The sequence below is a fragment of the Symphalangus syndactylus genome, chromosome 16 (assembly GCF_028878055.3).
Source record: "Symphalangus syndactylus isolate Jambi chromosome 16, NHGRI_mSymSyn1-v2.1_pri, whole genome shotgun sequence".
In the NCBI taxonomy this organism is placed as follows: domain Eukaryota; kingdom Metazoa; phylum Chordata; class Mammalia; order Primates; family Hylobatidae; genus Symphalangus; species Symphalangus syndactylus.
Genome location: NC_072438.2, coordinates 59,879,604 through 59,896,412, shown reverse-complemented (window position 1 = coordinate 59,896,412; position 16,809 = coordinate 59,879,604).

The following is a 16,809-nucleotide window of genomic DNA, read 5'->3' as shown; positions in this document are numbered from 1 at the left end:
CGCTCGCCGGCCGAGGTGGGATCCCGAGGCCTCTCCAGTCCGCCGAGGGCGCACCACCGGCCCGTCTCGCCCGCCGCACCGGGGAGGTGGAGCACCAGCGCACGTGTTAGGACCCGAAAGATGGTGAACTATGCCTGGGCAGGGCGAAGCCAGAGGAAACTCTGGTGGAGGTCCGTAGCGGTCCTGACGTGCAAATTGGTCATCCGACCTGGGTATAGGGGCGAAAGACTAATCGAACCATCTAGTAGCTGGTTCCCTCTGAAGTTTCCCTCAGGATAGCTGGCGCTCTCGCAGACCCGACCGACCGACCAGCCAGCATCGTCCTGATACCAAAACCTGGCAGAGACATAACCAAAAAAGAGAATTTCAGACCAATATCCTTGATGAACATTGATGCAAAAATCCTCAATAAAATACTGGCAAACCGAATCCAGCAGCACATCAAAAAGCTTATCCACCATGATCAAGTGGGCTTCATCCCTGGGATGCAAGGCTGGTTCAACATACGCAAATCAATAAATGTAATCCAGCATATAAACAGAACCAAAGACAAAAACCACGTGATTATCTCAATAGATGCAGAAAAGGCCTTTGACAAAATTCAACAACCCTTCATGCTAAAAACTCTCAATAAATTAGGTATTGATGGGACGTATCTCAAAATAATAAGAGCTATCTACAACAAACCCACAGCCAATATCATACTGAATGGGCAAAAACTGGAAGCATTCCCTCTGAAAACTGGCACAAGACAGGGATGCCTTCTCTCACCGCTCCTATTCAACATAGTGCTGGAAGTTCTGGCCAGAGCAATCAGGCAGGAGAAGGAAATAAAGGGTATTCAATTAGGAAAAGAGGAAGTCAAATTGTCCCTGTTTGCAGATGACACGATTGTATATCTAGAAAACCCCATTGTCTCAGCCCAAAATCTCCTTAAGCTGATTAGCAACTTCAGCAAAGTCTCAGGATACAAAATTAATGTACAAAAATCACAAGCATTCTTGTACACCAATCACAGACAAACAGAGAGCCAAATCATGAGTGAACTCCCATTCACAATTGCTTCAAAGAGAATAAAATACCTAGGAATCCAACTTACAAGGGATGTGAAGGACCTCTTCAAGGAGAACTACAAACCACTGCTCAATGAAATAAAAGAGGATACAAACAAATGGAAGAACATTCCATGCTCATGGGTTGGAAGAATCAATATCGTGAAAATGGCCATACTGCCCAAGGTAATTTATAGATTCAATGCCATCCCCATCAAGCTACCAATGACTTTCTTCACAGAATTGGAAAAAACTACTTTAAAGTTCATATGGAACCAAAAAAGAGCCCGCATCGCCAAGTCAATCCTAAGCCAAAAGAACAAAGCTGGAGGCATGACGCTACCTGACTTCAAACTATACTACAAGGCTACAGTAACCAAAACAGCATGGTACTGGTACCACAACAGAGACATAGATCAATGGAACAGAACAGAGCCCTCAGAAATGATGCCGCATAGCTACAACTATCTGATCTTTGACAAACCTGACAAAAACAAGAAATGGGGAAAGGATTCCCTATTTAATAAATGGTGCTGGGAAAACTGGCTAGCCATATGTAGAAAGCTGCAACTGGATCCCTTCCTTACACCTTATACAAAAATTAATTCAAGACGGATTAAAGACTTATATGTTAGACCTAAAACCATTAAAATCCTACAAGAAAACCTAGGCAATACCATTCAGGACATAGGCGTGGGCAAGGACTTCATGTCTAAAACACCAAAAGCAGTGGCAACAAAAGCCAAAATCGACAAATGGGATCTCATTAAACTAAAGAGCTTCTGCACAGCAAAAGAAACTATCATCAGAGTGAACAGGCAACCTACACAATGGGAGAAAATTTTTGCAACCTACTCATCTGACAAAGGGCTAATATCCAGAATCTACAATGAACTCAAACAAATTTACAAGAAAAAAACAAACAACCCCATCAAAAAGTGGGCAGAGGACATGAACAGACACTTCTCAAAAGAAGACATTTATGCAGCCAAAAAACACATGAAGAAATGCTCCTCATCACTGGCCATCAGAGAAATGCAAATCAAAACCACAGTGAGATACCATCTCACACCAGTGAGAATGGCCATCATTAAAAAATCAGGAAACAACAGGTGCTGGAGAGGATGTGGAGAAATAGGAACACTTTTACACTGTTGGTGGGACTGTAAACTAGTTCAACCATTGTGGAAGTCAGTGTGGCGATTCCTCAGGGATCTAGAACTAGAAATACCATTTGACCCAGCCATCCCATTACTGGGTATATACCCAAAGGACTATAAATCATGCTGCTATAAAGACACATGCACACATATGTTTATTGCGGCACTATTCACAATAGCAAAGAGTTGGAACCAACCCAAATGTCCAACAACGATAGACTGGATTAAGAAAATGTGGCACATATACACCATGGAATACTATGCAGCCATAAAAAATGATGAGTTCGTGTCCTTTGTAGGGACATGGATGAAACTGGAAAACATCATTCTCAGTAAACTATCGCAAGAACAAAAAACCAAACACCGCATGTTCTCACTCATAGGTGGGAATTGAACAATGAGAACTCGTGGACACAGGAAGGGGAACATCACACTCCGGGGACTGTTGTGGGGTGGGGGGAGGGGGAAGGGACAGCATTAGGAGATACACCTAATGCTAAATGACGAGTTAATGGGTGCAGGAAATCAACATGGCACATGGATACATATGTAACAAACCTGCACATTGTGCACATGTACCCTAAAACCCTAAAGTATAATAAAAAAATAAAAAAATAAAAAAAATAAAAAATAAAATAAAATAAAAAATTAGCGAGGTATAGTGGCATATGCCTATAGTCACAGCTACTTGGGAGGCTGAGGTAGGAGGATCACCTGAGCCTGGGGAGACTGAGGCTGTAGTGAGCTGTTATTGCACCACTGCACGCCAGCCTGGGTGACAGACCCTGTCTTTAAAAACAATTATATATAGACACATATATATATAAACAATCATTATATATATCAACATATATTTTGTTAAGATATGTATAACAATATAATATGTAACTGTATGTAACTATATATTTTATAAAAAGTATGTATATAAAATATATATATAAACAATCAAAAAAAATAAATAAATAAAAATAAAAATAAAAAAAAAATAAAAAAAAAAAGAAAAAGAGTTTTAATGGACTTATAGTTCCAGATGGCTGGGGAGGCCTCACAATCATGGTGGGAGGCAAGGAGGGGCAAGTCATGTCTTACATGGATGGTGGCAGGCAAAAAGAGAGCTTATGCAGGGAAACTCCCCTTTTTAAAACCATCAGATCCCAAGAGACTTATTCACTCTCATGGGAACAGCATGGCAAAGAACTGCCCCCATGATTTAATTACCTCCTACCAGGTCCCTCCCACAACACGTGGGGATTCACAATGAGGTTTTGATGGGGACACAGCCAAACCATATCATATGTTATGGAAAGTTTTCTAACATAATGCTTCTAGAAGCCTTTTTCAAAATATAAAAGTAATTATTATAGTATAATCTGTACAACATTCAAACAACCAGTTGGTGAGGTTATAAATCAAATGAGAGAGGAGGAACTGATCCAAGTAGCAGGAACACATTTCCAAAGTAAAATTTGCAACAGAGCATGTCGAGATCATGGTTTTAATTTATGAATGGTATTATTATCTTTAAACTATTATTTTCCAAGCTCATATATGGTCTTTTTGAAGGTTCCCTGAATGTTACATTTGATTTTAAGATCTAATCCAAAATGAAATATAGAATGTGCTTTGTTTTCTATAAAAATGTCAATGACTATCTCTTAAATTAGTCGAGGAAAGACAAATTACCAAAATTCAAACTTATCTGAATTATTTTTAAGTGATTCCAGGCAATAAATTCATAGAAGCCATGGAAAGTTTTAGCTTCAAATCACAAAATTGCAAAAAAATGTGTAAATGGCTAAATATAAGGGGGGTTATGGAAAATATTTGGTCACCTTAATTATAGGTTTAAATGCCACAAACAATATAATAATAGTTTTAACTTACTTTTTTTGATTACTAAGCAACTAAACCAACTTTACAAATGTTAAATTCAATAAATTCAATATCTCTTTAAAGCAGGATTTCTTTCTGTCCCTGGGCATCATTTACTGATAGATAAAAACAGAGTAATAAATAATTGGCTTCCTGAAGGCAGGTAAGGCAACCTCCATGCCAGACCGGTTCTGAAAACAGTAACCAAAATTCCCCCCATTTTCTTGTTTTTACTCTATAACTGTTAATTATAATAAACCATATGGAAATGTTTTCCTTAAATGATATTCTTTCTCTATTGTGTTTTTGTTAATATTTTTATTTTATCTCATTTATTAATATGACGATGAAACAGTTTGGCATCTCTTTTTCCACCACTCAATGTTATTTTCAACAGATTGTTTTCTATTATTTGACGGTTTTCTGGAAACCACATACTCATTCATGTTTGATGTGGTCAGATCACTGTGGTGAACTGAAGACTGAAGACCACCATTACTATTTGTTTAATGTTTACATTTTGTTTAATAGGGGTTTCCTATTTGGGACTACTTTGGGAAATGCATCTCAGATAATTATGGAAGGAAAACAGTGTAGAAAAGTATAAACGATGCAATCCTAGACTGGAATTCTCAATCTTGTCTTCCAGTGAAGAAATATGTTTTCACTACCTTTATGTCCTTCTGTGCACTATTTCTTTAGTATAGAAATATTTTGTAAGGTAGACAAAAGAATGTATGTGTTTAGTCTTTACAGATTTTATTTTCATTGATTTCACAAGTTGTAACAATGTTTTGCCTGAAAGCTCAGTTATATTATTCTTAGATTTCATTTGTTGGCAGCCACTGTTAGTTTATTTATTTAAAAAATATTTTATGTAGAAAAAGGTGCTGTGGCTGTATCCTGAAACCTTAGATGTTTCTCCCATTAGACTTATCTATTTTGTTTGTGACATGATAGCTTAGCAGGGCACAGTAGACCATTAGGAAAATAAGCAAATTCTTATCTGGTAGTCATTAACAAGAATCACTCATTCTCATTTCTCTCCTGCCTGGAAGTTGGTTCTTTTCTCATCCTGGAAAATATTTTGATAGAGAAGTAAGTGCTGGTGAAAAGTGAGTATGTGGCAGATGGACTGGAACGGAGAAGGGACTAAAACTACGTTTGTCTATGTAATCATTGAGGGGGGTTAACAAAGACAAGTCAGTGACTAGCTGCTGGCATTATTATATATCAGGGCTTAAGTTTTGATGTAGAAATAGCAAACTATGAAACACGTTCATCGTCCATCTCTTCTGCCTTTTTGAAGGGACTTCTAAGTTCTGTCAGCTAATAGCTTTAGATAACAGAGTTTTAATACACTGTATTGATAACAACTATTATTGTTATCAATAACAAGGACCTTTTATTCCTTTATCAATATCAAGGACCTTTTATTCCTTTTACTGAAAATGTCCTGTAACATGCATCATTGCTGACGTTAAGTATCTTCTGAGTGACAAAACTGGCAGAGGATGGGTTTACAGTAGTTTATGTTTAGTCCTGTGAATTAGAAAAATTAAGAACAACATGTTCTTCTTATAAAGTCAATATCATTGAAATTAAATTAAATTACAGAAAACTTAAAACTTAAGAAAACTTAACAAGTACTTGATATTTATAAAAGTAATTTAAGTATTACTTGTCAAGCTTTAATAATGAGCAGATTCCTTTTAAAGGGAAAAAATGCTGTCACAGACCAGTGAATAAGAGATTCATGAATCCAAATTTGAGATTCCTCAATTTAAGAAAATATCTTTCAGGTGTAAATTATCACTGAAAAAGAAAATATTTTGGCTTTAAATATAACAAAACAAAGTTTTTACAGATTAAGATCAAAACAAAAGCAGAGAAAAGTCCTATGGATCTTGTAGATCCCTAAATAAGGGCTCTAATCTGAATTTCTGGATGAAAACAAGATACTTGGGAGCATATGACTTATTTAATAAGTTGCTGAAAGAATTTATACATTTTCTAAAATTGCCTAATTTAAAGTTGGTAATGTCACAAAGCCTGTGAGTGAATATGACTCAATCTGCATTTCAGAGAACTCAGTAATATACATAATTTGTAATAACATATTTATGTAGTAATTATGACATGTTCCAGCATCATCATTTCGACAGAGATCAGTGGGAGCAAATAATTAGATTATCAATGTAGAGGAAATGGTCACTGAATCACAGCCAAATTTTAATGGGGCAAAGTATTATAAGATATGGGCCCAAATGATTACTTTTTGTGGAAAGATTAATAAGTGTGGATATTGGCCATGGGAGGAGAGTCAGTGACTCTTTGGTTTAATAACAAAATAATGAGGAATTCGTCATCTGAATTCTTGCTGAGCTAGTTACTTAAATACACCCATGGGAATGAAATGAGGTAATGGTGAAAGCCTTTTGAAATCCCCCAAATTGTCCTCATTTAGAAGAAAAACTCCAGAGCCCCTAATTTCAATTAACTATTTTCTAAAATACTGAAGGAAGAAGGTGTGGTTTGTTATACGGAGGTTTTTACTTTTCTCTAGCAAGTCTCAGTTTTCTGAGAGCCCCACATTAAAAAAGAAATTCCAAGTTTAGTGGAAGAGGCAGTGAGGAGAGAAGCAAACGGATATTTAGCTACCTCCTTCCCTCAGAATTCTATGTACAAACCAGAACCAAATGCTATTACCACCACATGAAAGAAAAGAGGAAGGGTGGTTGGCCATGCTAATAGAGCTTCTATCAGACATTAACCCTGTGTGTGGTGGTTCCAGAAGCCAGTTCTCTAATTCTTGACAATTTTTTCATAAGCACTGACTAAGGATCACAGAAGGGGCCAGATATTCTGATATCACTGTAAATCCATCACTCAGTTTATTTAAACATATCTCAATTCTATGTAGACAGAAAGTACAAACATATTTGCAACCTGTTTGTTATTCATCATATTTGCTATATTTTATGGAATGCCCTTTGTGTACCAGGTGCTATGCTAAAAGCCTTACATATCTCATCTTAATTAAACCTTACACTAATGCTAGGAGCAGGTATACAGCCAAATATGTGCGATATAGTACATGAGAGATACAAGATTTGAAACCCATCTGTTTCTTATTCCTACATTCTAAGCCACTTCATTATACTGCTCTTCCACTGTTTTTGCTTCTATATAGCCATTTAAGACTAGGTGATATATTCCAAAGGAGTTTGTTGACTCATAGGTTCATTTAGATTGTAGGTTTTAAATCTAGATGGTAATTCACACATTTGGGATTTCAAGTCCAGTCGCAACTGGTCCGCTTCAGTTGTTTATTTTTAAAAATCCAGCAAATATGATTTTTCCTTTTCCTGTGCTATGAATAATCATGTGGACAGTTTCCACATGAATAAGAACTCATTGTATGAATAGTATATACAATGACTATATTATATGTTTTATATATTGTATATTATTGTATAAATAGCATACTTACTATTTATATAATGAGTACTATTTATACAATGAATATATACTGTAAAAATAAATATATATGCTATAAAATATATATAGTGTGTGTGTGTGTGTGTATATATATATATGTAATACACATCTTGGCTTGTGTGGTGTCTTGACCTGTGTTATTACAAGAGAAAATGAAACCAAGAGGACAAATTTATTTATTTATTTATTTTTTGAGATGGAGTCTTGTTCTATTGCCAGGCTGGAGAGCAGTGGCACGATCTTGGCTCACTGCAACCTCCACCTCCAAGGTTCAAGTGATTCTCCTGCCTCAGCCTCCCGAGTAGCTGGGACTACAAGCACACACCACCACACCCAGCTAATTTTTGTATTTTTTAGTAGAGACAGAGTTTCACCATGTTGGCGAGGATGGTCTTGATCTCTTGACCTTGTGATCTGCCCACCTCAGCCTCTCAAAGTGCTGGGAATACAGGCATGAGCCACCGCGCCTGGCAGACACATTTATTTTGCTACTTAATCAGCCATAACCTAGATGTCATATCATTGCAGTTGAGTATAAGGCTGGAGAGGTAGATTTTGGCCACACACATAAACACACACATGTATATACACATAAATGTATAACTGCACACATTCATCAGACCAGTGGGAATCTGGGTCATGGTATTTCATGGGCAAAAGATTTGGAAAGATTTGATTAATAAAGTAGGTAATGACATTAGACTACAAAAATTATTCTGGAAATCAATGATCTCAATGTATTCTTGATTCCTCCAACTGTTGTGTCAAATTCCAGTCCGAGCATCATATTTTAAGACTATTGTAAGCCTATGACATCAGAGGACAGTAGCAAGATGATAGGGACCTAAAATTGGTACTAATATTAAGATGGTGAGAAACTGAAGGTGAGTTTAAGAAGATGAAAAAGATGCTTAGTTAAATGACAATTTTCAACAAATATTTAAAAGGTTGTTATGTAGAAGCAGGAAAGAACTTAGCTCTATGTGGTTCTCAAGGGCAGAACTAGGACCAATGGCTAAAAGCTACAGGAAAGTAGACATCAAGTTCAACTCAGGAAAAACTTTCTAGCAATTAATACTTTTCAATAGTTAAACAGGTGACCTTAAATTCTCACAGAATGGGAAAAAATGAAAAGTACCCTAGAACTCTTTTAGTCTTGTTTCTTAATTTTATGGATGAGGAAATTGGGGTTTGGCAATAAGTGATTTGATGAAGGTGATGAAAACCAACTGTGGATCCAGAGTTATAACGCTTTCTCTCTTGTTGTACAAACTAATGTTTTGGGTTTTTTCCTTTTTTTAATACTCCATGCCATCTCGAAAGCAGTGAACTTGTCATTGTTTTTCATTTATTCAGAAAATGTTTAATAACTAATCACATGAAGCCCAGTAGGGGCTTTGTAAAATCCTGATAACTTTGAGCAGACTTTCTTGAAGGAGACGTACTCAATTTTTCAATTAGAGATGACTAACACAGAGACTGGCATGTAGCTATTGTTAAATCAATTGAACAAAACTGAATAAAATGGAGGATTCTTCCATACACTCCCCAAATCCTTCTGACTCTCAGCCTAATAGCATATGAACTAGAAAACAGAATTGGTTCAGAAACGGAGGTCTAAGAGTGAGAGTATGATACAGGCAGGGTCAGTAGAAAAGAAATGAGGGGAACGAGAAGGACTGCAGAGAAAGCAGGAGGAGCAAAAAGCAAAATCGTAACAGAGTCAGAGTTATGGGATCTGCTTTGGAAATCAAAACTTACATTAAGGAAGGTTTAAAGATAAGCATGCCGGAAAGTAGGGGGTTAACAATAGATTTCTTCCTAAGTCACATGCAAAGTAATTTTTTAAAATGTTGTAGTGAAAAGGTAACAAAAAACAATTTAACACTCTCATTCCTAAGCTACTATTTGGGGATAAGACCAATTCTAGTCCTTAAAGCATCTTCTACGATGCTCCTTTTCATCTTATATTAAATCTTTTCTGGAGGAAATGTGCATTAGTTCAAATAAAGCTATTGTTCCTGGTTAAAAGAGTAATGCCAACTCGGACTGGTTTTGTGGGTTTATTCTCCACTTGAGAATAGAGGCTTCAACTTTGTTAGCAAACCATATTGTTTTAAATTAAATTTTCAAATAAATATACTTGGGTGTGAATTCAACTGAAAATATTTTGCAAAACTAAAAAAAGAAAATCCCAAACTCTAAAAACATTCCAGTGGTTTTGAAAAGCTGAAACATGTTGAGGGTTAGTTATTGCCAAGGATTTTAAAATAATGATTTCTAACCACACCTGCCCCACAAAACCTAGCTGCTGTTCAAGGCAACTTTCCCTCCCATACATAAGTTAACAGTGACATCTCGTGGTCAGTTTTTACTTAAAAAATATACAGGCAAAGTACAGGAATACATACTTTCATCATTACAAAAATATCCAATTTCTCCTTGCTCTTCCAAATATTTCTATGGTACTTATCCATTATGCAAATAATCTTTTATATTTTTAATTTTTGTGGGTGCATACTAGATGTATATGTTTATGGGGTACATGAGATATTTTGGTAAAGGCATGCAATGCGTAATAATCACATCGTGGAAAATTGGTGGATAGCCATCCCCTGAACCATGTATCTTTTGGGTACAGACAATCCAATTATACTCTTTTAGTTGTTTTAAAATGTACAATTTAATTATTATTGATCATAGTCCTCCTATTGTGCTATCAAATACTGGGTCTTATTCATTGTTTCTTTTTTTTGTACTCATTAAACATCCTCACCTCCTCCCATTCCCCCAGTACGCTTCCTAGCCTCTGGTAACCATCCTTCCATTCTCTGTCTCCATGAGTTCAATTGTTTTGATTTTTAAATCCTATGAGAACACACAATGTTTGTCTTTCTGTGCCTGGTTTATTTCACTCAAATAATGACCTCCAGTTTCATCCATGTTATTGCAAATAATCAAATCTAGTTCTTTTTTATGACTGCACATATATACCACATTTTCTTTAACCATTTGTCTGTTGGGAGACACTTAGGTTGCTCCAAATCTTGGCTATTGTGAACAATACTGCAACAAACATGGGAGTGCAGATATCTCTTCGATGTGCTGATTTCCTTTCTTTTGGGTATATACTCAGCAGTAGGATGGCTGAATTGGATAGTAGCCATATTTTTAGTTTTTTGAGGAACCTCCAAACTGTTCTCCATAGGGGTTGTACTAACTTACATTCCCACCAACAGTGTACCAGCGTTCCCTTTTCTCCACGTCCTTGTCAACATTTGTTATTATTGCCTGTCTTTTGGATAAATGCCATTTTAACTGGGGTCAGATGATATCTCATTGTAGTTTTGATTTACATTTCACTGACAATCAGTGATGTTGAGCAACTTTTTATATGCTTTTTGACATTCTTATATCTTCTTTTGAGAAATGTCTATTCAAATCCTTTGTCTGTTTTTAATCGATTGTTAGATTTTTTTCCTGTAGAGTGGTTTGAGCTCCTTATATATATACTGGTTACTAACCCATTGTTGGTTGAGTAGTTTGCAAATATTTTTTCCAGTTCTCTCGGTTGCCTCTATGTTTTATTGATAGTTTCCTTTGCTGTGCAGAAACTTTTTAACTTGATATGATCCCATTTGTCCATTTTGACTTTGGTTGCCTGTGTTTGTGGGGCAAGAAATTTTTGCCCAGGCGAATATTCTACAATGTTTACTCATAGTCGTTTCATAGTGAGAGGTCTTAGATTGAAGTGTTTAATCCATTTGATTTGATTTTTGTGTATGGTGAGAGATAGGGGTCTAGTTTCATTCTTCTGCATGTGGATCTGCTCTACAGGATATACTTTCATAATTCTAAGTGGTATATACTGAGTGTTGTAAGTGAAAACTTCCCACAAATATGAAATTGATATATGAATGTTGAAGGAGAGTGGGAAAATCATGTCTGTGAATCTTGTTAAGATGAATGAAGCTAAAATCTTCATTTTCCTGATCCCTTCATCTTTCTTATCCTCATGACATCACAGAGTACTAGGTAAACGTAATAAACACAATAACAGTTAAAATTTGTTGGACAGTCATGATGCATCTGTTATCCCTCTAAGCACTTTGAAGTGGTATTATTGCATTTAAACATAACAACACCCGCATCGAGCAGTTATGTCGTTATTTCCATTTTAAACATGAGTAAAAGGGGCACAGAAAGGTAAAATGACTTCCCCAAGATGGCAACACTAATCATTGGTAGAACTATGATTTGCCCAAGGGAATCTGACTCCACTGGATGTACTTATCCACTAATCTGAAAAAGAGATGCTGCTGGATCAGAACACATGGGTCATTATCCTCTAGCTAACCTACATTGCAGAGTGAGTCATCACCTTAGGTTTTATTCCTAGTGTTCCCTAATAATCTTAAAGGCCACACTCATAAAAATTCCACCTCTCTTTTTATACGAAGTCACTGTAGTCATAGTGATATTTTCTAATTAATTCAACATGCAACTAATTTAAGAACTTGAACGCAACAGACTGATTTCAAATCTCAAGAATGAATGAAGAAAATCAACTAGTTTTTCTTGTAGATCTCCAGGTGCTATAAATTCTAAGGATCTTTCTCATTCATTTCTTGAACTAGAAATTGAAGTCTCTTCTCTTTTGTGATGCACTAAAGTTCAATTTCTCTATATAAAACACAATTTGAGGTATTAATAATTGAAAGATAATGTACAAAAGCCAATTACGAGAATGTTGAGGGCTGCCTGTGTGTGTACAGATATGTGTGTGTTTGTATGTGCATGTGTGAACTTATAAATACACACCCATAGACCCTGTTTTTATGCAACCCAAACCCCAGTGTGCATTATTCTAATAACTCAGTCTATAAAACTTACCCTCTCATCTTCTCTTGATGTTTTGCATACCCTTCTGGGGTATCCCTGTCTCTTCTACTTCATTGCTGGAAAAAAATTAAGCATTCTCTAGATTTCTGTCAGTAAATTTAAGTTTCTTTCTTTTTTTTTTTTTTTTTTTTAGTAAATTTAAGTTTCTATACTTGGCTACCCTCTTAGCAATATCTAAGCAGAGTTTAACCTAAAAATTTAGAGCAAAAAAAATTTTAATACAGGAAATTATTTTTCTGTACAATGTAGGCAGACAGTTTGCCTTCAGAAATTCAGAAATGCAGCTTTTAGAGGGAGGTCAGCATCATTGGTCTCAGCTACCTGCACTACAGAAGGAAATAATTTATTTCATAGGGAAAAACATGAAAAAGACTTATCTCACGTCACACACAGAAATGAATTCCAGCTGAACTAAAGACTAAAATGTGAAAAAAGACAAAATTATTAAAATTTTGGAAGATAATATATCATAATGTCAGATTTGTGAAGTATTTCTTTAACCAGATTTTTTTAAATGAGCAAAACATAAATATGGTCACATTGAAGTTTAAGAACTTCTCTTTATCAAATGTAATACTGAAGAAAGTGAAAAGTCAAGCCACAAGCTGGGCAACATATTTGCAAACTATTTAAAAAAAAAAAGATGAACAAATCCTGAACAGGCATTTCACAGCAGAGGAAATAAAAATGACCAATAATTGTATTAAAACAAGCTCAAATTCATTAGTAGGCATGGAAATGCAAATTAGAACCACAAAAAGATGTCATTTTACCCAATGAATGAAAACTTAAAAGTCTGACAATAGCAAGTGTTGCTGATAATAAATTGCTAGTAAGTGAAAGAACTGTTCAAAACTGATATATAACAGTTAAACTAAAACACTTTTAGAAAACAGTTTGACATCTTACTAGAGTTGAAGATGATTCAGCCACTTTTATTCCAGCCACTCCATTTCTAGCATACACTACAGAGAAGTGTATATTTAAGGAGGCCTGTTTAAAATAGGTCAAAATGAGAAGCAATGCAAATGTTAAACAATAGGAGGATTATCTACTGAGAGCTATCCATGGAATGTAATGCTATATAATGTAAAAATCATCAAACGACAGCTACAAAATTCAACATGGATATATCTCATAAACTTAAAGTTGAATGACCAAACCCCTTACAGAAGAAAATACAAAGCATGCCTTCATTTATATAAAGTTCAAGAACATGCAAAACTAAACAATTGAAAAGCCATAAAAGTTGTTCACTGTGAAAGTGAAACGTATTTTGAACTTTTAACAAATAATAAACGTAAAATTCAAGACAGTGGCTACCTCTGGTGGAGAAAAGGAGTGATAGGATTGGGGTCACAGCAGAGGGGGAACTCTTCAAAGCAACTGGTAATGTCCTATTTCTTGAGTTGGAAGGTAGGCGTTGATTATTTTGTTTTATTCTTTAAATTTTACAAAAATTTGTCAATATTATATTATATCTGTTCAATATTAAATTACAAAATTTAAAAGGACTCGCTGGTTCCACTTCCTCACCTGCATAACCTGGCCTCTCCTACTACTCTTCACTACCATCTGAGTTATCTTTCTTGTATGCAAACATTTCTCTGCTCATAGTTCTACAATGGTTGTCCATCCCCTACAGGAGTGCATGTAAAATGTATGTAGCATACAAGGCTCTGCATAAAGATAGAGTCATTAAAATATCATTAATTTTCCAGTTTACCCTTTCCAAATTTGAACTTGGGCACAGACTATTAAAATTCAGTGTAGAGAATCAGTACAACCAGAATTCGACTTTGGAATCTGTACATGATCAGGTTTATTCAGCAAGTGATTGTCCACTTGATGGGATAATATACAACGCATGTATTCAGATTCTGGTGAAACATTACCTTTCTTCCACATTTCTTACTTCTAAACCAAGTTTTGTTCTGATTTTTAAAAGAAATAAGCTGACAGGCACGGTGGCTCATGCCTGTAATCCCAGCACTTTGGGAGGCTGAGACGGGTGGATCACCTGAGGTCCGGAGTTTGAGACCAGCCTGGCCAACATGGTGAAACCCCATCTCTACTAAAAATACACAAAATAAGCTGGGTGTGGTGGCAGATACCTGTAATCCCAGCTACTCGGGAGGCTAAGGCAGAAGAATCGCTTGAACCCAGGAGGCGGAGGTTGCAGTGAGCCGAGATCATGGCTCTGCACTCCAGCCTGGGCAACGAGAGTGAAATTGTGTGGAAGGCAAGGGGAAAGGGAAGGAGGGGAAGGGGAAGGGGAAGGGGAAGGGGAAGGGGAAGGGGAAGGGGAAGGGAAATCTGTAACCAGTAAAGATAAATTAGAAATTACAAGGAGGAAAAATACCAATAATCCCATCATTTGCTTTCATCTTTTCTTAATATTTTATTGCACTTCTTTCCTGGCTTTTTCCGTGTCATTCTGTGTGTATGTCTTATCCAATCATGTAGTTTATACATTTTTTTAATCTTGGGTTTTAAACTCATCTTTATTTCAAAACTATTTTACTATTTTAAAAATGTTATTTTAATAGTTTCATAGTAGTCTTAATTTAAATATACTACAACTTATTTTATCAGTCCTATACTATTAGGTAGATATATATCTATATATCTATATAGAGAGAGATATCTATCTATATACCCCTCGCAATGATTATACAAAATTGGGCCTAGAGGAAGGGGAAGAGGCAGAGTGGTGACTCAAATGCAAGAGAGAAAGAAGTTTAGAGGAACAGGGTTTCTTTCACTAATTGTGAAGAGAGAGAGAAAACTGTTCTGGATTCACCAACCAAGTGGTCATAGAAAAACGACTGCCCCCACCTGCAGGTCAACAGCCCTGGGTACTTTAAATCCTCATGACTGGGAAGTAGGGATTTAGATCTGCAGAAGATTGGGTGGAAATGATGGTGCCATGATTGGTGAGCTTCTAGTCCTTGACCTGGGCAAAAATAAACTTTTTCCAGAGAGTAGGAAAGCAACCCACTGTCACCATTAAAACTTGTGTGTGTGTGTGTGTGTGTGTGTGTGTATTTAATATGTTAAATTATATTGAGTCACTCTGATTGAATTATAAATTTTTTCCTCAGGGTCAGAAGTAATGGACATTTTAACAGACTCAACTATATCACCAAAATACTCCCTAGAAAGGTGGTAACAATTTACTTTCCAGTTGTGAATATCACACTTTTGATGCCTATTCATAAATTCTTTGAGACTATTTTAATTACTTGAGTTATTTTAGAAAAATATTAATTTTAGGCCAACTTAGATCAACATAAATTTGAAGGAAGTATGTTGAATAATGAGAGGAAAATTATTGTTTTTCTCCTATGTCATCTTACAGACAAGTTTTCATTAAATTTGGATGACTTCACTTGCCAAAGATATTTGATATATCAAATGCAGCCATATGTTCTAAATATAACAGATTACTGCCATGTGCATGAGTTAAGGAACATTGTATTGTGTAAGTTGAAAGAACATTTAAAATATATGGTTAAATTTCAAATAATTCATGTTGCAGATGTTTTCATATTTCAATGGCAGAGAAATAGGAAAATACGTAGCCTGGTGTTTGGGGTGTAATCAGTTTGATGGTACACCTAAGCCATATTGAGATCTGGTCCTATCTCCAAAAGAGTATATTTAAATTCAGTGGTAACTCCTCAGAAAGTCTTTGTTAGGGAGGAGGAAGCAGAAACTACATGTAGATAGAGAGAATAGGATGCCAGGAAACTCATCAGTGTAATATTAAAGGAAGCATTGTGTACATGACCTCTTGGTGCCTCACTTACGGACTGTGAATAGATTATGAGTGGATTAGCATTTCTATTGATCCTAGTTTTATTGTTTGTTATGATTTTTGGCATTAATTTTGACTTTTAAATATATTATATTTTTAAATATATTTTATTTTATGTTGATTATTGGGTTTTTAAAACCCCTCCTTAAGTTTTGCACTGGAGGCAAGTAAGACACTCAAATTACTCCTGTCTCAGTAGACTTGCCCTTGGCTACCTTTTTCTTCCCTTATTTGTCCAGAAGCTTAGCATAGTCATGTGGCTACTGAAAGTCAGAATTTTTACTATATCTTCCAAGCCAGACCTTTCCCCTATGGGCTCTTTTTTACGCTTCAAAAGGCCTCCCTCTTTCTTATCTCACAAACATCAAAAGAACTCTTAAATACATTCTATTTCTAGGTGTTCTTATCCTAGCTAGTTGAAGACAATATAATAGACAATATATTGCACATGAATGTTGAAGGGTAATTAGGTAATTATATTACTATTGCTAGGGTAAATGTA